This window comes from Pteronotus mesoamericanus, unplaced genomic scaffold, assembly GCF_021234165.1.
Source record: "Pteronotus mesoamericanus isolate MK-2021 breed Mesoamerican mustached bat unplaced genomic scaffold, CSHL_Meso_final scaffold_125, whole genome shotgun sequence".
NCBI classification, from domain to species: Eukaryota; Metazoa; Chordata; class Mammalia; order Chiroptera; family Mormoopidae; genus Pteronotus; species Pteronotus mesoamericanus.
Genome location: NW_026555304.1, coordinates 8,229,603 through 8,255,459, shown reverse-complemented (window position 1 = coordinate 8,255,459; position 25,857 = coordinate 8,229,603). Strand labels below are relative to the sequence as shown.

Genomic DNA, 25,857 nt, shown 5'->3' with positions numbered 1-25,857 from the left:
CTTAGCTGAGAGGTAAACCTAGGGTGTACTGATTTTCTCCAGCAACTCCGGACGGGACCCAGCACAGGGCTAAGGTCTACATCTTCTCCCATCCTCTCCCACTCCCCCAGCCAGTTTGGGCCCTCTCTCCCAGAGCACACATTAGCAGATATACTACCCGTCCATTTAATTTATTTCTGGAGAAGTCCAGACACAGTTTTGCCTGCAAAATGGGGAGGAGAGGAGAAAGCACCATATGTCTTACAGTATTCATGGAAACTGGACAGGTTTTATTTCGGGCTATAATTCATTTGAGACACACAAAGGGAACTTTGACCTTAATGTATTTGGTCTGATTTTAAATGGAGGAGAACCTTGTGCTTACATTGAAGGTGTTTTTAGCTTCAAACTCAGGCAAACATGACATTTTGTTCCAGAGAAAAACTCATTTTGGAAGGCAAAATAATTTACTTTATTTGGAGGATCATATAAGACATCCCTGGGCTTGAATCTCAGTGCTGCCACTGACCACTTTTATAACCCCGAGCTAGTAACTTCTCCTCACAAAGCTTCAGGTTCTTTATTTATAAAGTAAGTGTCTCAGCATCCCTTTACGGTTTCCTTAGCCTTGCCTACACTTCCACTTGTAGTCCTTTCACTAAGTAGAAATTCAGTTTATTCATCTTTTTATGATACAGTACACAAGAGGCAAAGTGTTTCACGTCATAGGTTTCAGTTCCTACTCCTTGGAATGTGCATTTCCTTGGCTAAACGAGAGACTAGATGGGAAAGCCAGGCAATGTTGAGGCAACTGATGTAAGGACGGGGCAGGGGGGCAATGCTAACGTCACCCTCACTGGGATGGGCACAGAACAGGCTATTAGTCCACAAGCTGATTTTCCAGAATTGTTCGCTGGGGGTATAGGAGCACCACTCGTGGACGCTGGAGCCATCATGGGCTTCAGTCGTCCCCACCACACAGGAACAGCAGTGCTTTCCGGTAGTCACCCTTGGTGTCTTGCTGAAGGTAGTAGTACAGGGACTTGCCATACCGCCTCTTGAATTCAGACCTAATTTTCAACACGTCTACTTCACTGCAGGAGACCGCAATTCTGGTCGGGTCCTCCTCTCGAGTCCCCCGCCCTTCATGGGGCACAATCGGTCAGCAAAACGCAGGGGTTTGTTTTGGATACACTGGACCAGGTGCAGGAAAGCATTTTCCAGGGTTCCCTTGACCTCCTTCTTGATGTTCCTCAACACGTCATAAGGGCTGGAGTTCTTATACCTTTCAATCACTTTCTGAAAGTGACACACCACACGGTCACGGTGCTGATCCACTTGGGAACGTCAGGCCCTTTTCACTCCTGCATCCTGGATATCCCGGGCACCTTGGTCAATCAGTTCATAATCAATGCCAGGGCCATCTCTGCTTTTCTATTTTCTGCGAGGGCAACCGTCAGCTTGCGGAAGTCACCAGAGGCTCTGGAAAGAACATCCTCTCCAGATCATTTCTTGTACATTTCTTTGTAGACTCTGTTAGTTTCTTGCAGCTCCTGACTGGTCCTGGAGCAGATGATCTCAATGAAAGAGTTCTCATCAGCCCCCAGCTCTTTCACGGAGGCCTTCAGCCGGGAAGCATCATACCGAGCAGGTGTTTTCAATGGGCCCCCAATCACCCTCTCCAGGTGGTCGGAGAAGGCTGACCTCAGTGCTGATGCCAAGTTCCTTTCTGTTCCTCCTCTGGTAGGAGAAGGCAATATACTGTCTCTGTTTGTTGCTGTGGTTGGTCCAACTGATGACGATGGCGACCTCATCCACACTTTTGATCTTGATGGCTGTTTCATTGTTCAAAGCATCCCGGCTGGCATTAAAGTTCATGTAGGCTTTGACTGACCCGTATGCATTTGGGGGTGTAGAGTGATCAGCCTCCAAGCTGAGCTCGCACAGATTGAAAAGTCTAAAATGGTCACTTGTGCCTCCGGCTTGGAAGCGTGATGCACTACAGTGGAGAAACCATTCAGAGGCAAAGTCCTGCTAGGTTGGGGTGTATTTGAGCTTTCCCACTGATGACAGGCATCCAGTCCAAGTGCACTGCTGGAAATGTTGCCCTGAATTTAGTCTTTGGAGTTGCCAGAAAGACTAATTCATACAGGTCTGAAGTTGGACTGCATAAAAAAATAGGTTACGATAACTGAGGGGGCGGGGGGTCTCATGAAAGTCTCTCCAGGCTTTATTTTCTCATCTGCAAACAATGGTGAGAGCATGGATGGTTTGGAAGTCTCCTTCCAATTCAAATGATATCACTCTTTGACACTACAATATAGTAGGGAGAAAAATTAAATACTTTTGGAGATAATGAATCTTGGACTTAGAATTGTCTCTCAGGAATGAAATTTTAAGTTTCTCACCTGACCCCTTAATGGCAGGGCCCACAACTTGTTCTGTGAAAGCTTAGATAGCAGGGCCTTTGGGCTTCTTGGGCCATGCCTTCTTGCACAACTTTTCGGCTCTGCTCTTGTGGGGAAAGCAGCCACGGAACCCCACCATTCTTCAAGGAGAAAGGATGAACTTAGCATTGGTCGGTCAGCGGGGAATGGACGAATTCCGTAACTGCTCTTACCCAGGAAGATAGATCCCACACCTTCTCAAGAGCTGTGGGCTGACAATGAAAATTAGCTCACACCCTTTCTTTCAATATAAATAAGTGTAAGTTTATCAGTTGTGGTTACAATATCACAGGAAGGTGATGCCTTAGAAAATGTCTTTCGAATGTGTGTAGCTAAAAGGAAACAAACCCATGGCGATTCGGGTAAGGCTGAAATGAGCACCTTCCCTCACCTGAATGATCCATGAGGATGAGCCCCTGTGTGACGCAGACACATTTGGCAAGAGCTTGACTCCCCGCCCACACTCCTTTTTGCTTTGACTTTGTGTTTTTAGTTTAGAAGTCGAGGAGAACAATGTGGCATTAGGGAGACTAAAACTGAAGGGAGAAATGCTTAGGATTTGAGACCTGTTCTTAGCAGATGAATGGCTCCATCCCACTTTCCCAGGAATCACTGAACAAGGATACAAACTTCGGCATCTCTTTCAACGCCTGCGCCTGTGCGCAATATATGCAGAAAGCTGTGCCTAGCGTGACTCGGTTCTTCTGTCATCTCCTGCCTCCTTCCAAGGGAACTGAAGAGAGCTAGAAAAATATAAAAGTGGGGGGGGGTACTTGGCTCCAAGCCAGAACGGAGGAATTAACATGGAGAAGGGGGAAAAACAAAACAAAACAAAACCAAACCTTGAGGACAAGCAGAAGTACTCCGACACCCACCACGCTATCTTTAATTTGAGTGCAGAAATATGTCAGTGCACTTAATTAACAATAAGAACGTTACAATAACATTAATAACATTAACAAGAAGATGACAGGAAAAGTATTTCCTCCGCATGAAATACGGGACCGGGAAAAATCAAGGTGAAATTTCAGATTGTATAAGCATTTGTGGGGCTAATGACTCACAGCAGGAGGTCCTTGGTCCTGTACATGAATTTGAGTGTTTCATCCTTTAACATTTTAAATTCTGCCTTGTAATCACCATGTGGTCCTCTGACACCTGTATAGTCATCTGTCACTTGAGCAGTGATTTATTTATTATACTCCAAAAAATATTTGCAGAGTGAATGATGATTGCTGTGTGAGTCTCAGAGCATCACCTCATGTCCCTGAAACCTAGAAACTCACAGAATAAAGATTTGCCACGGAGCAGACCTGCTGAACACCAGCTTCAGGACGAGACTCCGTGCTCATTAGCTTTCCCTAGTTTTGCACACATTGAACAAAAGCTTAGCCTAATTATGAAAAACTTAGGTAATCTCCTCGCCTGCAGCAGCCCTGAAAACTTGTCACCCCAGCAAACATTGGATTACTGTTCAGCCTGTCTACCTCAGCCAAACGAGGGGGTCGGGGTCTCAGTTCCAGTCAAGCTGTCTCTGTGCTTATCCTTTTACATCATCGCAGCTCCGCACAACGGTCTAGTCGTGTCTCCTTTCATCCGCTGCTTTCTTGGAGTATGGGTTTGTGAGCATCAGGGATCTTTCTTGGCAAGACCCTAAGCACCTTGTGATTTTTAAAGTGGACACTGGGTCACCCGAAGAAGCAAATAAAATCTGGCCTCGTTTTGACAGCAAGATGTAGAGACAGCGGCCCACAAAAGTGGCCCAAGCAAGTCCCGTGCTTCTGTGTCAAGGAGAGGGGCAACCTCAGCTCGTTTCCTCCTGGACGTTCTTACCCGGGACTGCTTTGTCTCACCAAGAAAAGAAACTGCATTTGGCCATCGCCTTGTTCTGTGCTGCATTTATTTGCATAATTGAATTTCTTCATTTTCCTTTGAGGAAACGGGCAAGGAAGGTGGGGGAAGGAAGAAGGAGAAGAAACTGCATCACGTGTTGCCTCTTTCTCAAGATGCCAAGAAAGCAGGTCCTGCCAGGGAGGTAGGAAATTTAATCATGTGTGCGGACGGTAAGTGAGCCTCATCCATGGGCTAGTGTGGGGTCACGCTGCTTCTGGAAAAGGGGACAACCCCTTGAAAACATCACCTAAAAATAATATTTAGAACTTGCAGCGAAAGGTAGCTGGGTTGCCTCTACTGCTACTGGCAACAAGGACATGAGAAGCTCAAACAGAATGATCATCAGGTAGCCAGCGAGGAGAAGGGGAAAAACTGAAAGCCATCACCTCTGAAAAGTGATGGTCAGAGAAAGAAACTCAACAGCGGGCTTGGTTTGGGGAAGTTACCAACCTCGGAACACTTCCCCAAATAAGGGGGGAGCGGTGGGTGAGCTAAGCCTGAAGATTCTCTCGAATGTCCCTCTTCCCATACGTCACATGATATTGAGAAAAGGGAGTAAATGGGGAAAAGGTCCAAAGAACCTGAGAGAGGAGAAGCCCCTCTCTCTGACTGCAGGGGCAGGATGGGGAGGGGCAACCCAGGCCTCCAAGCCGCCACCATTTTGTTTGTTCAAGCTGGAGGGAAAGCAGAGAAAAAGAAAAGGTAGAATCACTATATTCACAGAGAGCCAATAATTCTCCCAGATCAGTAGACACCTAATAGAGAGGGGAAGAGGAAAAAGAAACAAAGCCATCCACTCCCTGGAAGAAGGAGTGGTGGGAAAGGAGGAAAGGAGGACAGGAGGCCTTGGGAGGGATGACGCTTCAGCCCCTTCCCGGGACGGGTGAACGGCAGGAACCAACGCAAATGGAGGCGGAGGCTCCCGAGGCCGGCGAAAGGAGGCGTGCCCAAGCCCGAGGGGCCAGTCCAAGGCCAGAAACGACTGTGGCACACGATTTAGCCAAATTGCAGAATATACAGGAGCCTGGGGAGAGTCTTCAGCACAGCTGAGCTGCCCCGTCTTGAAGTGGCCACACCCCAGGAAGGTGGGAGGACAGAGGGGTGGCCATGGCCAGGCCTCGGTGCCTGCTGGGTGTGGACGTGGGCAGCTTTCATGGCGGTGTGGGGACCCTGGCACCCATTTCAGAGGTTGCAGCTGCCTCAGCAAATAAGTGAGGTGGCAAAGTAGAGGCTTCTTCAGGCCCCTTTCTCCTCTTAAACCTTAAGAAAATGGCAAGGAAATTAGGAACAGAAATGGAGATTCCAGCTAAAATAAAATAAGAGAACGCCTCTAATGACAAACCTCTCTATAGGTGAAGTACGGCGGCTGAAGGCAGAGGGAAGTCAGAAGCCCTGAGACCATGACATGACCAGGCCTCACATGCAGCTCAAGGAGCAGAAATGGGTCAAAACAAGCCAGTGCTTACCCTACTGTGTCAACCAGTGAGGCCTGTTGAGTTTCACAGAAGAATCTGATGAGAAAACCTTAGAGGAAATGGCTGTAGATGTAGGTTCTTTGACCATTCAAATCCTATAGTGGCCGCTATGAGAAACAACAGAGACGAAGACCGGGTGGGAGAGCATTTTCTTTCTGGTTGCCATGGGAACACGATGAACAGAGGACAACCCAATACATACTGTGCTTATGTACAGTTTAATAACAGTCTCAGTTCCGAGTTTGCAAGATCTCTTAGGTTAGACGCTTCCCACCTTTCTGTTCTGGACCATCATTAAGAAATACACTCTCTCTCTCTCTCTCTCTCTCTCTCTCTCTCACACACACACACACACACACACACGCGCGTGCGTGCACACACGAATATGTTTGTATTACTAACAAAATATTCACTTAGAAATACATGTTCTTATTACATATGATGCATTCTGATGTTCTCTATATAATTCTATTCTACTTTATTTTTTAAATGCAGCTGTGGTGATAGGGCCCTAAGGTGATACCCTATGACTTCCACCTCTTGGTGTTCACACCTCTGTAAAATCTTTTCCCCTTGACTGAGGGCAGGACACTGCCTTGTCGGTGTCAAAAGTCCTTTCTGACAATAGAGTATGCTACTCTCATGGTTACAGTACCCTCTGTATGACTTTGGCTTTTCAGACTAGAGTGAGAGGGCCTCCTTGCTGGATTGGCAAAGTGAATGGCCACATTGAGCAAGCCCATGGGGCAGGGACTGCGGGGGACCTCTAGGACCCCAGGGCCGGCTTCTTTCAACAGCCAGCACATAGCAGGGCCCTCGGCCACCAAGCCAAGGAAGCCACCCCCACCCACTGCCTGAGTGAGCCTGGAAATAGATGCTTCTCCTGCTGGGCCCTCAGATGAGATTGGGGCCCCGACCAACGCCTGGACTGCAGCCTGTGAGACCCCAAGCAGAGGACCCAGCTAGGCTGTGCTCAGACTCCTGGCCCACGGAAGCTGTGAGATAGCAAAGGTGTGTTGTTTTAAGCTGCTAAGTCTGTGGTAATGGGCTACGCAGCAATAGAAATTGAATTCAGCAAGTCACAACCCACTAGATGGATTTCATGACCCATTCATGAGTTGCAACCTGCAAGCCGAAAGACATGGACTTACTCAAATGAAAGCTACAAATACTCTTGGAATCTGCAGGAATCATTTGGAATGTGACATGGTGACAACAGCAAATCTCAAGTATAGTTGTTGCAGGAAGTTGAACATACACGCCTAAAGAAGAGAACAAAACTAAAGATGCACATGAGTATTCAAAACTCTGATTGTGTTGTTTTCCTGAAATAGAAGAATCAAATCTGCAGATCTTAAAAAATATCATTATATGGGGAAAATGATATAGAAAACTCATCATAGAGCCATACCTGGTAAAGTAATTGGACTTTCCAAATAAAGAAACAATAATTGGGGCACCCACTAAAAAAGATCAACTGTCTTAGAAGGAGTATGTTAATAAGACTTGACTCAGACATCTAACCCACCACAGCAGAGCCTGCCAGAAGCTCAGGGAAATCTCATGTTCTCTTCTTCCTGGGCACACAGCATTTCTACACTTCTTAATACAGCATGCAGATAGGCGGGTCTTCTTTTAGATCTGGCCAACAGTAACGTAGTGGGGGTGATGTGTGCTGTCTTGGGCATAGGCTTTTAAAGAAGCAGCTTTGCCCACCCCCCTTCCCTTCCTTAAGCTCCCCTCTGCCAGCTAGACACAGGCAAAACCTAGGCACTTTGGGCTAGTGGGTCCACATTTCGAGAGAAGCCTGAGTCACTGAATTACCGTACGAAAGAGTGCTTCACTGGCAACCAGAAACATCCCCTCCATAGTATTTTATGAAAAGAAATACATTTTCCTATATGTGGGCCATAATATCGCTGGGGGCCCGTTTTTATAGGTATGAGCAACTAGGACATCAGCGTTCAACACTAGAAGAGAGTGAAGCTGTGCTCATAGAGAATCCAGGAAAGAAAGCATGACCCAAGAATTGTACAGAAAATACAGGCCATAGAGGAAGGACAAGTGTTTTTAAAGAAGCAGTACACAAGAAAGTTTTATATAAAGTAAGATGATGGAGCTGAGACCAAAGATGTTTGCCATATGATTAAGTGCTAATGGAAAAAACTTATTCACTTAGAAAGTCTCAGGTGGATGTTAGTAAAATTAGATATCCACCTACAAGGCAATGGAGTTGGACGCTTTTCCTACAGCATGTAAAACAATTAACTCAAAATGGATCAAAGACTTAAACCTAAGAGCTAAAACTATTAAACTCTTAAAAGAAAACATAAAGGGAAAGTTTCATGACATTAGGTTTGGCAATGATTTCTTGGATATGAAACCCAAAACACAGGCAACAAAAGAAAAAAAATGGTAAATTTACCACATTAAAATGAAAATGTTCTGTGTATCAGAGATCACAGTCAACCAAGGGGAAAAGGCAACCTATGGAATGGCAGAAATTATTGCAGATCATGTTCTGAGAAGGGGTTAATATGTAAAGAACTCCTGCAATTCAAGAACAACAAATAGACAATGTGATTAATAACAGGCAAAGGACTTGAACAGGCATTTGTCTGATGAAGACTGGCAAAGAACCAATTAAGCACATGAAAAGATGCTCAGCGCCATTAATGACTAGGGAGATGCAAGTCAAAACCACAATGAGATACTGCCTCAGACCCATTCGGATGGCTGCTATAAAAAACAACAGCAGACCCCTAGGATACTAAGTGTTGGCATGGATGTGGAGAAATTGGAACCTTGTGCTGCACCGTTGATGGGAATGTAAAATGAAAATAGTATTGTGGTTCCTCAAAACAGTAAACACAGAATTACCATATGATCCAACAAATCATTTTCTCTTGATGTGTGTGTGTGTGTATATCTCCCAAAGAATCAAAAGCTGGATGTTGAAGAGATATTTGTACAGCCGTGTTGATAGCAGCATCACTCGCAATAGCCCAAAGCTGGAAGCAACCCAAGTGCCCTTCGTGGATAAATGGATAAACACAATGTGGTATATGCATACAACGGGATATTTATTCAGCCTTAAAAAGGGATTAAATTCTGACATGTGCTACAACATGAAGAACCTTGAGGACATTATGTTAAAAGAAATAAACCAGACTCAAAAAAAGACAAATACTGTACGATTTCACCTAGACGAGGTACCTAAAGCAGTCCCACTCATAGGAAGCAGAATGGTGGTTGCCAGGATCTGGGAGGAGGGAGAATGGGGATTGTTGTTTAATGGCTACAGATTTAAATTTTGCAAGATGAAAAAGGTTCTGGAGAATGCTTGCGCAACCATGTCAGTGTTTTTAACAGTACTGAATTGTACATTTAAGTATGGTTAAGATGGTATAATTTATGTTATGTGTACTTTACCATAGTTAAAAATAAGTTTTAAGAACTCAGATGGAATCCAAAAGCAAAACCCAATGTGCATACTACAGGTGAGACGGTTCTCAATACAGTAACCTAAATATTGAGCATAAAAGGCGGACAAAGACATACCAGGCGAAGGAAAACCGAGAAAGCAGAGGTTACAATGATACTATCAGAGAAGGTTGCATTCGGGACAAAGAGTAGTCGATGCGATAAAAGAAGGGCATTTATAAATGACAAGTTAAAGCCTAATGTAGCAAATAGCCCAGCATTGGACAGTGTTACCTAAATGCTATGAGAAATACAAGGAGACATAGACAGAAATACGTTGGAACTAGGAGGCTTCAGTTCCCTCCTCTGAGTCCGTGGTGAATCGAATAGGAAATTTGATAACAATTAAGTCTAAAAAGGCCAAACGGACTTAAAAAGTAAAGTAGATCTAATTGATTCGTGAAGAACCTAGCCACTGTGACAAAGAATATGTCTCTTGTGACTGATTAGAAGACAACCAAATTAGCCATATATTTGGCTAGTCAACCCGTTTGAAAGTTTCAGTTGCACCGTTCATAAATGAGATAATTGTACTAGTAAGAGCTTTCAATTTTTAAAGTAAATACAAAAAGTTTTAATTAATTTTTTTCCTGTGTTAGTATACATCTTTTGCATCCTTCTTTGAACAGTTTTGCCCTGAACCACAAAGATGGCCTCAGTAAAAGAAAACAAAGGCTACCCTTGGCTTTTTCTGATCTCAGGTCAATAAAATTAAAATTAACTAATATGATTAGGAAAATACTCTGCTACCTGTATATTTTTCTAAAATCTCTTGAATTACATTTGGGTCAAAGAAGAAATTATGATAAGTTATCTGGTTGACAGAATGGTACCAATGTTAGAGCTAAAGCTTTGCTCAAAAAAAATCCCTGGAGTCAAGTATTAATTTTAGCAAGCAAAAAAATAATGAAAATAAATAACTTAAGCATTCAAGTCAAGAAGTTGAGAAAAGAACAATATTTTAAAAACTAAGGAAAGGAGAAGTCGGAAAGCAATAAAAATAGGGGAAAATGGTGAAACTTGTGAATTTAAAATCAGCTAAAATATATAAAAGAATATTTGAATATCTAGCAAATAAACTAGGTTATTTCCTAGGGAAAACTATAAATGAAAACTGTTTTAACAGTATAAATACCCCAAGCATCAAAAAATAATGAGAGGATGGTTTCAAAAGGCTACCCCCCATGTTGAGGAAAGGACACAGATGTTTTCACAAATGAAGTCTACAGACCTCAGAGAACAGATAAACCAAAAGATATTTAAAAGCTTCCCAAAGGATAAGGAAAGAGAATAAAGGTTTATAAAGAAACATTTATAAAATAGAGGACAATGTAAAGTTGGGTGATTAGTAATGTCGTTGCAGGCATCAAGCTGTTTAATTATTTCAGTTATTACACAAAGAAATATATATATATATACACTTCCCGTAGCATTGTTCTAGTGATCCATAGGTTCAGTGTGAGTGTCTTGTTAATTACTAATGGGAAAACCAATAGAATCAATGTCCAACTGAAAAATGCCAGACACAGAAGTTAAAGCAACAAGTGGAGACAGCTGCACGAAGGTCAGTGGGCAAGGGGCCGTCGGACTTTGAGTCCCAGTTGTGCCCTCAGGGCCGGTGGGGACTCAGGTACTCAGTTTCTTCCTCTGTAGAATGAGCAGCAACATAATACATCTGCTTCAGAGTGTCAAGTCCTCAAAGCAGTGCCTGGCACACAGTAAGTATTTGTTAAAATGAGCTATTAGAGGAATGGGAATTGGAGCAGCCACTATGGAAAACAGTGTGGAGGTTCTGCAGAAGAGTAAAAATAGAACTACTTTATGACCCAGAAGTTCCACTTCTGGGTATTTATTCAAAGGAAACAAAAACAGTAACTCAAAAAGATACATATACCCCATGTTCATTGCAGCATTATTTACAATAGCCAAGATATGGAAACAGCCTAAATGACCCTGATGGATGAACAGATAAAGAAAATGTGATGATGGATGGATGGATGATAGATAGATATAAACATAGATAGATAGATAGATTAAATATATAAAATCTCCAATGGAATATTACTCAGCCACAGAAAAGAAGGAAATCTTGCCATCTGTAGCATCATGGATGGACCTACAGGGCATTATGCTAAGTAAAATAAGTCAGACAGAGAAAGACAAATAGTGTATGATCTCACTTATATTTGGACATTAAAACAGCAACAACGACACAAAAACCGCATTCCTAGAAATGGAGAAATGGGGTGTGTGAAATGGGTGAAGCTGGTCAAAATGTATAAACTTCTCATTATAAAATAAGTAAATGAGGGGATGCAGTGGACAGCATGGTGACTATAGTTAATTTTACAGATGTTTTTGGACCTACAGTGGGGTTACATCCTGAAAAACTCCTCATAAGTTGAAAATATCATAAGATGAAAATGCATGTAATACGCCTAACCTACCGAACACCGTAGCTTAGCCCGGCCTACCTTAAATATGCCCAAAACACTTACGTTGGCCTAAGTTTGGACAGAGCTGTCTCGCTGCTGCCACCCAAGATCCCCAAAAAGTATCGTACCGCATATCGCTGGCCTGGAAAAAGATCCAAATTCAAAATTTGAAGTGTGGTTTCTACTGAATGCACATCACTTTTACACCATTTGTTGTAGTCAAAAAAATCACAAGTCGAACCACCACAAGTCGGGGACCACAGTATACAGAGGTATACTGTGTTGTGTTGTATAGTACTCAAAAGTACCTGCTAAGTCTGTAGGTCTTAAAAGTTCTCAGTCATCATCATCATCATCATCATCTAGTAAGGAGCCTTCTCAGTTTAGTCTATGCCTTCAGTGACCTCATTTTTTCCAACTGAAATTTAGAACAGGAGTGATACGCAAGCCACTACTGAGGACAAAAAGCTCTAAAAAAACAAGAACAAAACCAAAAAACCCCTGTGATTCCCCAGACATTTCTGAGGGGTATAGAAGCCACAGGCTGTATTGTACAGGAAGGATGCCTTGGACACCCCACGTTGTCTAGTGTCCACGTGTGTATATTCCCAGCCCCATCTCCCACCTCCCATCTCCCATTTTCCACTAAATATCCTGTGTCTCCAGGAAAGAGGAGAAAGAACAGGCAAGGTAAAACGCAAGTCTTCATCAGCTTTTTCAGTCATGATGTGGGTAGATTGTTCTGGAATAGAAGTGATTTCATGTTAACGATCCTCACCAGAACCCATGAGAGCCCATGTTCTGGCCCTGAAGTTTTAGAGTGTATAAACAGAATAAACCAAAGGGAACCCAACTGACAACATTCTTCTCCCTTATAACAGGTTAATATTTCCACGGAGAGCCCTGGAATTCACTGGAAGTCTATGCCTTTGCTTCCTATGGTGGCAAAGGGAGTCAAGCCCTAGTGAGGGACTCCTAAAGTGACAAATGGCTCTAAGATGGTGTCTGTCCAGCTGGGTGAACTTCCGCAGGGAGAAACACACCCGGCACACAAGTGAGGGCAAGGAGCCAGTTCCCAAATTATTGATGCAGAGATGGGACGGGGGCGGCAGAAGGGGGAAAGGTTGTAATGTGTCGGACTGCCAGCTTTCTGACTCCTCATAGCAGGCAGTATTAATTCCTCAGATTTGGGCACACGCAGGGAGAAGGCAGCCACTGGCCTGCAAGAAGCTTCTGAAGCTCCCTGCACCGTCCCTTCTACACAAGCAGGCACACTCAATTCTTTCCCTTTCTGTTTCGTCTTTCTTTTTAATTTAATTTAATTTATTATTAATTACTTGATTGGTTGGCTGAGAGTGCCAAATCCAATTGCGAGCGCTTTCTTCAAACACTCTCTTACAGAGATTTTCACACATACAGACAAGTAGGGAGAAGCATATGATGAATCCCCGCATACATAGCACTAGCTTCAGGCATTATCACCATTGCACGCCCTCTTGTTTTCTCCGTTCTCCACCCCCGTTCCCCCTGCTGCCCAAGGTTTTTTGGAGCATTTCAAGACAAATGCCACAATCTCATTCTTCAATATGTCGTATGTCTCTCTAAAAGATAAGCACTTTAATAAAACCTAACCAAATACGTTATCATACTTCCCCAAATTAACAGTAATTCCTTGGTACCATCTAATACCCAGTTTGTTTTTAAATGCCTCAAATAATGTTTTCTTGCAGTCATTTTGTTCAAATAGACTCCAGACAAGGTTCACCTGGTACATTTGGCTGAGAAGTCTCTTAAGCTCCTTCACCATGCCCTATTTTCCTCCTTCTTCCTGTGCTCATGCCATATGTCTGGCCTGCCCTTTCCCACAGCCTACTAGATCTTGCTGAGTTGCATCCTCACGGTTGTCAAAAGTTCAGAAAAAAATTTGAAAGTAAAACCAATGAATCACTGAAGTAGTAATCAGTAAAAGTTTACTGTGCACGCACCAAAAAGTTTTGCAAACTGGGAGCACTCAGGCCAGAATGAGTGCTCGGAGACGGAGTAACAAAGCTGCCTATATAGCGTGGAGACAGGGACTGTTTATTCTTCACAGTGGCTGGTCTCAACATTAGAATTTTCTTAAATGAAAGGGAATTAGTGATTCCCTCGTATCGACCAGGGGGAACAATTTGTTCATTATTCTATTTTTTCCTAAGATGTAGTTGACATGTAATATATTAGTTTTAGGCATACAACATAGTGATTCAGCATTTGTACACCTAACAAAGTGATTACCACACTAAGTCTAGTGACCATCTGTCACTGTACAAGGTTATTATGAGTCTATTGACTATATTCCCTATGTTGTACTTTACATCCTTGTGACTTATTTATTTTCTAACTGGGAATTTGTTCCTCTTATTTCTTTCACCTTTTTCACCCTTCCCTCACCTCCTTCACCCCTGGCAACCATGTTTGTTCTCTTTGTCTGTAAGTCTTTTTTTCTGTTTTGTTTTATGAAGTAAGTCAGACAGAGAAGGATAAATACTGTATGATTTCCCTTACACGTGGAATCCGCAAAACAAAACAGAAGCAGACTCATAGACGGAGAGAACAAACTAGGGGAACAGCTTAAGTTTCACTTATGATTTTCAAAGGCATGGGCAAGAAGTGAACCAGGTCAAATGAGCCTCATTTGTCTTGCAAAATAAGCTAAATTAAGATTTGCTTGTGTGACTAAACTGGTTTTGTCTAGTCAGGGAATTTTCAACTCTGGTTTCCCTTTTCTTCAGTTTTGACACACTGTGACACATTCCTTTCTTCCCGGAGCTCCTGTAAGCTGGTGTTGGGAGTGCGAGACTTGTTTAGACTTGGTTGGAACTTTTAGCATGAACATTCCACACTCAGTGCCGGTAGTTTCTCTTGCACTTCTAATGCCTTGCTAACCCAGCTTAAGTGGATTTGAGGTTGATCAGTTGCAGGTCAAGGTGTGGTCAGCCTGTTCCCCCAAATCAGCTTCGTGGTTTTAGCAATCATGTTTTGCCCAAATCTGTTTGTTCACTAGTGGTTGCAAAATGGAGGTTTTTTTATTTTGACTTTTTGTTCTGCATTTGTTAGGTAGAATTCTTTTATAATTATTTGGTTAAGCTGAAATACAGTCCGTAGAGGAAACACAGAGTAAATACTTTCTTCTCATCCTCCTCCTCTTTCTTCTCCTTCTTCTTGTTTGTTTATGAGGACTTTCATTTTTATTGTCATTATAAACACACAGAACTTTATGCATCTGCTTTACTTCAGTACATTTCACTTATTGTCAGGGTCACATCAATTGTCCTGTCTTTGCCTGTGAGATCGTCTCCAGGTTGGGTCCGGCCACAGCTCCTTGGTCTCTGGCAATATCTCTCTGTTGGGCCACAATACGATGTCTCCGGGTCATCTTGCACTGTACCTGACCCAGAACAGCCGTTCTCTAGAAGACTCGATTCCTTTTAAGGGAAAATTTGCATTTGGAGACCATAGTATGAGGTCAGAGGATGGGGAGTGTGTGCACTGTGGCTGCGTTGTCTTTGATTTTAGGCTTTGTGTTGGGGGATGGGGTGTGTGTTTAAGATCACATTATGAGCCAATACACACCAGTACAAAGCAAATGTTAAGTTTTTAGGGGGCTTACTTAAGCCCGATTATAAAGATGTATGCCTTCTCTGTTGTTGAAAATCTTGGTTCCTAAGGAATTTTACATAATTATGTATTTGATTTCTCTCTATGTGCATATGGATATACATGTACATGAGCATGTGTATACATATGTACATATATGTGCTTCCTTATACATATTTGTCCCTGTGGGTGGTTCAAAGAACAATATTAGTAGTGCTATGAAAAGTAAGAACCTACGATGAAAGAAAAGTTTGTTCACTGAATGGCAGGAACCCAGAGTGATGACAACTGACCTGAAGTGCATGAAGAGTTATCAGGAGGAGTTCAGTGGCAATGACCATGACAAAATCAAGAGGAATGGTTCCAAAGGAGGGTGGGTTGAGTATTTACCTGACTATGAGATTGCTCTGAAACTGTGTTCTTAGAGGACTCCCGTCAGTAGGATGTGTCACAATAGACAGTTATTGGTGTCCTGGGTTTTAGGTGAGAAGTGACAGAAGGATCTTTGCAGCTGCTTTATGCTTCTAGGGGGTTTTACACAGAATACGTTTGAGTTGGCTGTCTTGATTTTTAACTGCTTAGTTAACGAAGGTCCACGACTCCTTCTTTTTGACTTACGGTGGCAGGAAAGAAGTGAAAGTGAAACGATGATTGTAACTTTCCTAACATACCTCACTTTTTTCCTGGGTTAACCCTGGCTGTCAGTGGGCAGATCTGTGTTGTTTGTTTTGGGAAAACATGCGGAAGATCAAGCAGGATAAGGTCACTTTCCAGATTCACTGGTAGGCCTCGCCTGCGGCCTAAAACAGATATACCCTTCTCTCATTTAATTCCCACAGCTTCACAGCTCCAGGGGTAAGACTCCATCCTAAAGTGGGGAGTTAAAAAATGTTAAGTGACTTGCTCACCATCACTGCTAATAAGTGACAAGTGAGTTCCGGTCCTGTTTGTATCTTGCCTGTTCATGTCCCCACGCCCCAGCCACCTTGCCCTGAGCAAGGTAGGAGACATCCAAACCGGGGTGGACCTCAAAGTCAGAGGAGCCAGTTGACAACTGGGAGCACAGAAGCAAGGAGGGCCGGGCAGGCATTTCTCTACCCACATTGTCAACGCAGCACCTCACCGGACTCCGACTCAGACCATATCGATAGAACTGAAGCCATTGATGGAAGCCAGATTCTCAGGACTTCAGATACAAAACTGTCATTCTCAACTGAGAAGCCCCAGGTTTTATTAATACACATCTGTACGCTGTAAAAGTTTCATCTCACGGGCTTTGCCAAGTTTGATCAACTCACCCTAGCTCTAGTTCCTTCTGACTCATCTTTTTCTCATAAAATTAAAACTAAAGCAAGAAACGAATTCAAGATTTTAGTATTTCTCAAACTGTGAAAACCTTAGACTGCAAACATGGAAAAGTTAGTAATTTACTCAATTCAGAAATTTATCTGGAAACTGATATGTTCAGTGTCTGTGCTTGTCATCTTCCATGACAAACCCTTCCTGTTCACTTTGAAAACTTAACAATCTGCCAAAGCTTTATTTCCTGGGAAGTTAGAATGTTTGGGAAAGCAGCACTTTTCTTTTTCTCTTTTTTATTTAGTCACGCGTAAATGTTTTTTAAACGGGATATACTGTTAAAAAAAAGAAGAAGAAGAAAAGAAGGTATCTTTAACAAACTTGGGGCTGAAATCGGTGGGTCCCTTTCTCTCCCCATTTTTCTATACCTTTCATTAATTCCTCTTTGGAGGTGAAAGCAGGAGAAGGGGTAGAGAGCTCCATGTCACACAGGAGCCTCACTTCAGACTAGGACAGTCATGTATTCAGTCAGAGCCCCAAACAGACCCATGCCTGGCCCCGTAGGAAGAACTGGAATCCCTCTGTACCAGGGTCCTGAGTGGAAATCGGCAGCATGCGCGTGAGTGTGGCTGACTCAGCACCATCACCGGAGTCCAGAGCAAGGTCATTAACCAATGGTCTGGTTGGGAGCCATGTACCTGAGGGTCAAAGTGAGATTGCATCATTGGGAGACAACCACAACTCAGGGCACGTAAGAAGTAAAATTCCCACAGGAGATAAGCTTATCCTCAATAATTACATGAGAAAGTCCAGCGGTATGAAAAATAGAAGTCCTGGGTCTGTTGTGTACAGCCCACGGGTTGTGCACCACACCGTTGCAGGTATGTCATTCACATTGACCACAATCAAGTTGCAAAACCTTAGAACGTGCATTCTAGAGAAATCCGGGGAAGATATTCAGTCCTCACATTGATAAAGGAGGGAACGGCATCCATGGAACAGGACCATTCAAAATAAAACATATCATTGCAGCAAAAACAGAGGTGAGTATGAAAAAAATTAGATCTCTTGATAACTAAAGTCTCAGAATTTGGACTAAATAGAGGACAAATCCTTCAAGTGAGAGATTTAGTAATTGGGAGCACAGAAAATCTCCCATAACTGAGCAGACATGAAGAGATGGAAATTAGGGGGGAAAAGTTGAGATATGATATATGTTGAAAGAAACGTCTGAAGGGAAGTTGTATTCGTCAGGATTCTCCAGAGAAATAGAAGCAACAGGAAGAGATGGTGATAGATAGAGATAGAAATAGAGATAGAGATAGATAAGGGGGGAGAGAGAGAGAGAGAGGTGATAGAGATAGAGACAGAGACATAAAGGAGATTTACTCTTAGGAATTGGCTCATGTGATTATGGAGACTGAGAAGTCCCACGACTTATGCTCTGCAAGCGGAGATGCAGGAGAGCCTGTGATGTGATTCAGAGTCTGAAGGCCTGAAACCCTGGAGAACTGATGACACAAATCCCCGTGTGAGGGCAGGAGATGGCAGATGGCGAAGGCCCCAGCTCAGGCAGTGAGGCAAGAAAAAAGTGTACATTCCTTCTTCCTCTGCCTTTATTTCCATTTAAGCCCTTGACAGATTGGATGATGCCCACCCTCACTGGGGAGGGCAATGTGCTTTACTGAGTCCACTGATCCAAATGCTCATGTCACCCAGCAATACTCACAGACAAGCCCGGAAAAAGTACTTCCTCTGGGTGCCTCATGGCCAGTCAAGTTAATAAAAATAACGTCATGAAACCGAGTGCTGGAGAGGTGACAATTGAAGGGATGAAAGCTGAGATGTTTCCAAAATTGAGGAACATTAGTTTTTAGATTAAAAAGAAATTGTTTTACTTAATTTTAAATAATAATAATAACAATAACAATAATAATAGTAATAGTACATTCCTAACCAGGCCCATCATAGTAAAACTCCAGAACTCTAAAGACAAACAAAAATTTTGAAAGATACCAAGGGGAAGAGGGCAGGGGAAAATGTGAACTAATCTACAGTGATGACTAGAATGCAAAATGGCACAGCCACTCTGAAAAACAGTTTGGCAGTTTCTTAGGAGAGTCAATTTACAGTTACCATCTGTTCCAGTTGTTGGTAATTTCCCAAGAAAAGTGAAAATATATTTTTACACAAATGATCATAAAGGCTTCATTTATAACAACCAAGAACTGGAAACAACCCCAATGTCCTCCCACAGGTGAAGACGTAAACCGTTCTATATCCACAAGGTGAAATAGTACTCAGCAATAAATAAAAAGGAGCCATCCATACCTGTAGAACACCAGTGAATCTCTCAGGCATTCTGTCAAGTGAAAGAAGCCCTCTCAAAATATCACCCAGTGTATGACTCTTTTTATGTGACGTTCTGGAAAAGGCAAACTCACAAGGAATGGAGAAGCAGCACCGGTTGCCATAGGCCAGGGGAGGATGAGGGGTGACAGCAAAGGATCAACATGAGGGAGTTTGTTTTTATTTTATTTGTTGAACTGTTTCTGTATCATCACAATGTTCTTCTTCCTTTTCTAAAGATTTGATTTATTTATTTTTAGAGAGAGGGGAAGAGAGGAAGAAAGAGAGGGAGAGGGACATCGATGTGAAAGAGAAACATCGAGAAACAGCGATCGGTGGCTGCTCATAAGCACTTCGACCAGGGACTGAATCCGCAACCTAGGCATGCGCCCTGACCAGGAATCGAACCAGTGACCTTTCGCTTTGCAGGATGATGCCCAACCAACTGAGCCAGAGCTGTCCTGGATCCTGATTGTGATGGCATTTACACAAATCTGTTACAGAACCATAGACCATCCCCCGCCCCCCTCCAAAAAAGGTCAATAGGTAAACTTAAAATTTAACGAATTTAAAAAGTTGAAGCTTCTTGAGTGTGTGTCACGATGGGAATACAATACTGGATGATTCAACTTAAAATCAGTAACGGATCGTTTTCTCCTTAATGACCCAGAAGTCACAGACCAGCTAATGGCCAAACAACTGCAAAGCACTAGCCTGGGGAGGAGAGGGTGGTTTTCTAAAAAATTATGTTTTCATGAATATTCACCACGCTAAGTACATGTGTAGAGGAAATATTTCTCACGTCCTCTGAATCTCTCAAGTAGCTGTGGCACTTTGAGGTGGTAACACTTTTTTAATTAAAATTTACTATGAAATGATAACGAGGAAATGGTACCATTCCCAGAAACTTTCTTAAAATGACATTATTAAGGATATTTCAATTTAATGAAATAGAAATTTATTTAAGCATATGAAAAGCAATAGAAATATCTTTGGACGTGAAAACCGAGGATTTGAAAGACATACTCTGTGCCTGAAATTGAATATGAGGAAAGATCAAATTTGCACATTTCATGACAAGCTACATAAGCACAGTTCATGGCATTACTGGTACAGCGTCAGTTGGGAGAGAGTGAACAAAATTTGTTAAACACACATGCTTCCAAGATGCTTCATTTGTTTGTTCATTTTTCACTTAGAACTTAACCAGGAATTTTTCAAAATTTAGTAAACAAATAAATGTGCAAAGCATTAGAATGAAAAGTCAGAGATGAGGAAGCATGAGGGAAAAAATCAGAAGGAGAAATACACTTTACTAAGAAAAGGGGGACTCCAATGAATGGTGGTGCTAAACTAGTAACAATAACTGAAGAATTAGATTATTATTATTATTATTATTATTATTTTTAAAAAGACTTTATTTTCTAGACTTTTAGCTTTAGATTCATAGCAAAATTGAGTAGAAATTACAGAGATTTCCTGTATGCCTCCTGTCCCACCCTCCAGATGCCCAGCTCCCCCGCCATCAACATTCTCCACCAGAGTGGTACATTTGTTCCAGTTGATGAGCCTATATCGACGCATCAGGATCGCCCAGAGTACACAGTTTATCTTAGGGCTCATTCTTGGTGTTGTACATTCCGTGTGTCTGGACAAATGCATAATGTCATCATAATATAATTCGGAGTATTTTCCCTGCCCTAAAAACCCTCTGTGCTCTGCCTAGTCATCTCTCTCTGTCCCATACCCCTGGCAACCACTGGTCTTTTTACTGCCTCCATACTTTTGCTTTCTCCACGATGCCATAGCACTGGAATCATACAGCACGTAGCCTTGTCAGACTGGCTTCTTTCTCTTGGTAACAAGCATTTAAGAAGTCCCCAAGTCTTTTCATGGCTGTATAGCTCAACTCTTCTTAGCACTGAATGTTTCATTGTTTGGCTGTACCACAGTTTATTTTTCCATTTACCTCCTGAAGGACTTGTTGGTTGCTTCCAAATTTTTGGTAATTGTGAACGAAGCCATGATAAACATTTGCGTGCAGGCGTTTTGTGTGGACGTAGGCTTTCAACTCCTTTGGGAAAACACTAAGGTGTGTGATTGCTGGATCATAGGGCAAGAGCATGCTTAGTTTTGTACGAAACAGCCAAACTGCCTTCCAAAGCGGTTGTACCATTTTGCCTTCCCACCAGCAAGTTCCTGTTGCTCCACAGCCTCACTAGTATTTGGTGGTGTGAGTGTTCTGGATTTTAGAACACTAGGTGTGAAGAGCAAGATTATCTTTAGCACTAGGATCAGGGCAGCATCCCAAGGGTATGGCATCAGAGTACTTGTTGTAATCTCTAAGACCGTTTTTATGATTAAATACCTGCACACATCTTTTTGTTTGGTGGAATAACTTGTTATGAAACTACGATCGACTCATGCCAATTTGAGATAAAATCATTTTTTTCACTATAAAATAATCAACGTTCTTTTATTACATGGAAATGAAATATTACAACAAAAGGTATTTTTTAAGAAACTCAATGTAAGTGCAATGTTGTTTCTTCTCAGTACCCTCTGTCCCTGAATGCAAGTATCACCACGTTACCAGACGGGGGCTGCGCCCCAAGCCGGCGTGCTGCGGACACACCAGAAGTGCGTGGGTTCTTGACTTTGTGTAGGAGTGATTTTGTAACATGGGTCCAGGTGATTTTGAGAGTTTGTTTATTAAAGCTGGGGACAGTGAAAGAAAGGAAGGGCTTGAGGTAGAAGAAGCAACGGGAGAGAGAATGTCAGAGAAAAATGGGGCCTTGGGCACAGGTTCCAGAGGTCAGCCCGAGAGGAGCAGATGCTGCCCGCTGCCCGCTGCCCGCTTCCCCCGACCTGCTGCCCGCCTAGTCGCAAGTCGCCTGCGGTTCCTTACAGCTTTGGGGGGAAAAACAGCAGAGGCACAAGGCATAGGTGTGCTCTGGCAAGAGTGCCCCGTGAGTCCTTTCCTTGAGGCTTTTTATTTTTGTTTGGCCTGCTGGAATACTAGTGGAGGTCTCTAGGAACGGCCTTAATGGAATATTCATTAACTTTTCAGGGACCTTTCAATGTGTTGATTCATCAACATGTGTGTAGAGGATCAGGGTTATTTTTCTGGTTAGTTATATTTTTGAAGAATCTTATTGAAGGGGGCCCAAGGGCCGAGGCCAGTCTGCCCCAGGACGGCCTGGAACGTGCAGACCATTTGCTTCTGTGTGTCCTTGGTGAGAGAAGATAAAACCTTGTGATTCATTAGCAGGCTGTAAATTGCTCATATTGTTGGGTCTTGTTTACTTGTTTTGTTTCAGTTTCCTTATTCCACTTGTCAAAGAATTTTCCTAGCTTCTTACTATCCTGCCTCAACCACACCCCATATGCTATAGGAAAAAAAAAAAAGAAAAAGAAAACATAGTTAAACTGATAACAGATACTACATTTGATCTTAGCCAAAAGGCCAAGAAGCGATAGCACACACAATGTTGAGTAATGATTTTCCATGATGTTTTAGGGAGTTAAAAATGTAAGAAACCAAGGATGTTGTGATTAACCCATCAAGAGGTGTTGAGTCACTGTAAAGAGGGCCTTTGATTCACGGAAAAGGAGAAAGTACCAGGTATCCCATGACCAATAGGAGAAGTTTTCACTCATCTATTTTAGGAGGCAAGGTGATTCTTGGAAAAAGAGGCTTAAGCAGAAAACCCCTGAGGCCATCTGAAGCCGTTTCCTCTTCTGCAAAATAAAAAGAGGAAACTCAAGTTGATGATGGTACTCACTAGTTTGCTTCTCTGTCGCATAAATTTCCATAATTCCTTATGTAAAACCAGGTATGACGTGATTAAGATACTCAAGACAGTGAGACGGGGCCAGTCAAGCCTCAGGCACTGGTGTAGAGCACGCTAGCACTGGCCATGGGAATGGAGGATGCAGCACCTCGGGTCATCCACACACAGTAGGATGGAAACTAGAGACCCCCTTGAGGTGTCCCTTGGGCTGCTGATGTGCCTGGCTTTGTAGCCTGGTGTTTCAGCCCACCAGGCATCTCCTAAAAAATAAATATTCCAGTGTTCAGTGTTTGCATGTATTTCAGAGATAACCTGGATTCTGACTATAGTTTTTTCTGAGAAAGATTTGCTTCCTCATAATCAGAACTTCATCCTGTTATTGTCAAAACACTTTGGAGAAATTGTGTCAAATTTGGTGGGGCTTTTTTTTTCCCATTTGCTTGTTTGTTTGTTTTTACAAAACCAGGCAAACTATGTAGAAGCCTTAGTTTCATCATGATCAGCTTCTAGAGTGTGTGTGAGGTCACTTCAATACAAGGAATGCTAACAAAAACAATGACTGCATCGTCTTATAGTTCCTCTTAACCCCTAAGCCCTATTAAAAATAATTGGAATTATTCTGAAATGTTTCCACTCCTATATAATGAACTTTTGACCAAGTAATTTCATGGCACTTAAATTAGATCAATACCAGTGAAGGTGAGTTTGCCCAATATGGTAGCCATGTTAATGGGACGCCAAGTGCCGCCGGAATCAATGAAGACCAGACGTAGTTCATCTCTGTGACCACGGTCGATTTCTCAGAGAAGGAAATCAAGATAAAATCATTTCCCAAAGCCACACACAGAGGTGGTTTTTGTTTAAAAAACGTACTAGTTTTCTGATATCAAAGCTTCAATTTCTCAAGACATTAATTTGACCTACTAAAAACACCCATGAATTTTAGATCTTAAGGTAAAAATGCTAACATTACAACATGTCACTGGGTCCAATCTATTTCATTACATTATTGATTCATAGGAAAAACAGGAGATTTATAAAATCTACCTAAGAGATTGACCAGACATCCCTTCTTCAGTCTCTGAAGTGTATCTGAGAGACCTATTAACTCCTGTCTGGTTAGAAAAATAAAAGTTTAAAACCTAAGGTTTTATTGTTACTTTAGAGAATCAAACCCTCTGTTTGAAATAAGAAAACTGAAAGCCATTCTAGAAAGGGTGTTTCACCTCCCCTGGGACAAATGTGAGTTTCTTTCAGCTGGAAATCATAATAAGCTGTGGTATGGGAAAGACAACCGTGCTTTCTTCCTTGAGAGACATCATGACCAGGACCAAGTGCCTCTCGCCTGGGGCCCACCGTCCTGCTCCAAAGCCTGGAATGTCCAGCTCATATGGCCACCCCAGGTTTCCTTTAAACTTCAACTTCTGAAATTGGCTTGGAAGTCTACAAATGAGGACACATATAGTTTGCTTTCTTCACAGAAGTTTCCCACATCTCCCAGTGAACAATGATCTAATCTACCTTTAAGTTTACTGGGTACATCTGAGGTTGATACTTTTGCCAGAGTCTAGTGACTCAGAGTCCATTTGCCAAAGTAACTAACGGCGTTTTGGGGTGTTGTTGGTGTTGTTGTTGTTTTGTTTCTACAAAGCATTAACAAATATAATACCAACAACCCCCAATCTAAGGCACATTGCTTCCCTTGAAGGGCTGTATTCGTTTAGCGCGGCAACGACGACAGATGGATCAGGGACAAAGCATTCGCCGGCAGCCTTCGCTGAACCCACTGAATATACCGTCACCTTTGGAGTCAGGGCAGATGCACTGGCAGGATCAAGAAAACAAAATGGAGTCACAGGTGGAGTCCACAACCCGGGGTGGGCCCAGCTCCTGGCCCTGAGACGGGGTCTTTATGATCCTCAGCGATTGGAACAGAGACAGGACAGAAGGGCCTGTCACACCTGCACGTCATCCTGAAAAACAACCCCCAGGCCTGCTCTTCCCCATCGCATGGCCGTGGTTCCGACGTTCCCCTGGAGCACCCCGAATCCCGGCACTTGCTCACTCGCCATCCTCGCACACTTCCTGGAGCTCCCTACCTTCCCAGTTATTCCTTCCTCTTCCCCCTCATTTCCTATCTGTTCCGCTTGCCCAGTGGAACCTTTGAGTGGACACAAAAGGCACCCAGTACCATCCCAGTCCTCCTGGAGCCTAGAGACTAATTATTAATCAGAGAAATAAGGGCCCACATGCACACATGCCCCTCACTCTAGTGATGTTCCAAGTGAGACGATTTGCTAAGACATAGGTGAACAATACAGGTGTTCCCCTTATGTGTTGCTGCATAGAAACCACCCACACTGTGGGGCCTCAAGACACAGGAGGCACTTTACTATCATGCGCTATGGCTCTGGGCCCAGTGAGGCAGCTCTCAGACTGCTAGAGTCAGACGGTGGGTCTCTCCTTCCCTGACTCGTCTGCCTGCGGAGCTGGGAAGACTCCAAAGCCAGGCGCCCCAGTGTCCCCATACTCTGTGGTCTCTCCAGCATGGAGCAGCCTGCGGGGTGGCTGTACTTCTCAGGCAGCTGCCCAGGGCCCGCAGCCCGCATCCTAAGGCAGAGGTCAGGGTGATGCGTCCAGCACTTCCCAGCCTGGTCTCAGAAGTTTTGCAGCATATGTCCCACCATGTTCCCTTTGTCAAGGGGAAGGGACGTCGCAACTGCTGCAGACGCCTCACCTAACCAATGGTTGCATGACGACAAGGTGCCGGCAACCAGGCACCTTGAAGGGGAGGACTGGAAAGAGCATGGAGCTTGGATGGTGACTGTCATGCAGTACACCGAGTAGGGAAGCGTTACTGCCACCAGAGGAGGACAGGGAGCAACCAGCGCAGGTGCACACCTTACGAGGAACTCTGGTCACCTATTGCTATGCAGGAAGCTGCCAAACCGTAGAGGCTTAAAACAACCATGAGTTTATCGTGGTGATATTTTGCGGGCCAGCCCTGGGGCAGGGCTCAGCAGTCAGTCCCGCCTTGTGGTGTCGGGGCCAGGCAGTGGAGTCCACT

At 43.3% G+C, this 25,857-nt stretch overlaps 2 pseudogenes; both read right to left on the bottom strand.

Moving 5' to 3' along the window:
* Positions 1 to 940: 940 nt before the first annotated feature.
* LOC129082262 (annexin A2-like) lies at positions 941 to 24,862 on the bottom strand (annotated as a pseudogene).
* Positions 22,312 to 22,474, bottom strand: LOC129082397 (uncharacterized; annotated as a pseudogene).
* Positions 24,863 to 25,857: the final 995 nt, after the last annotated feature.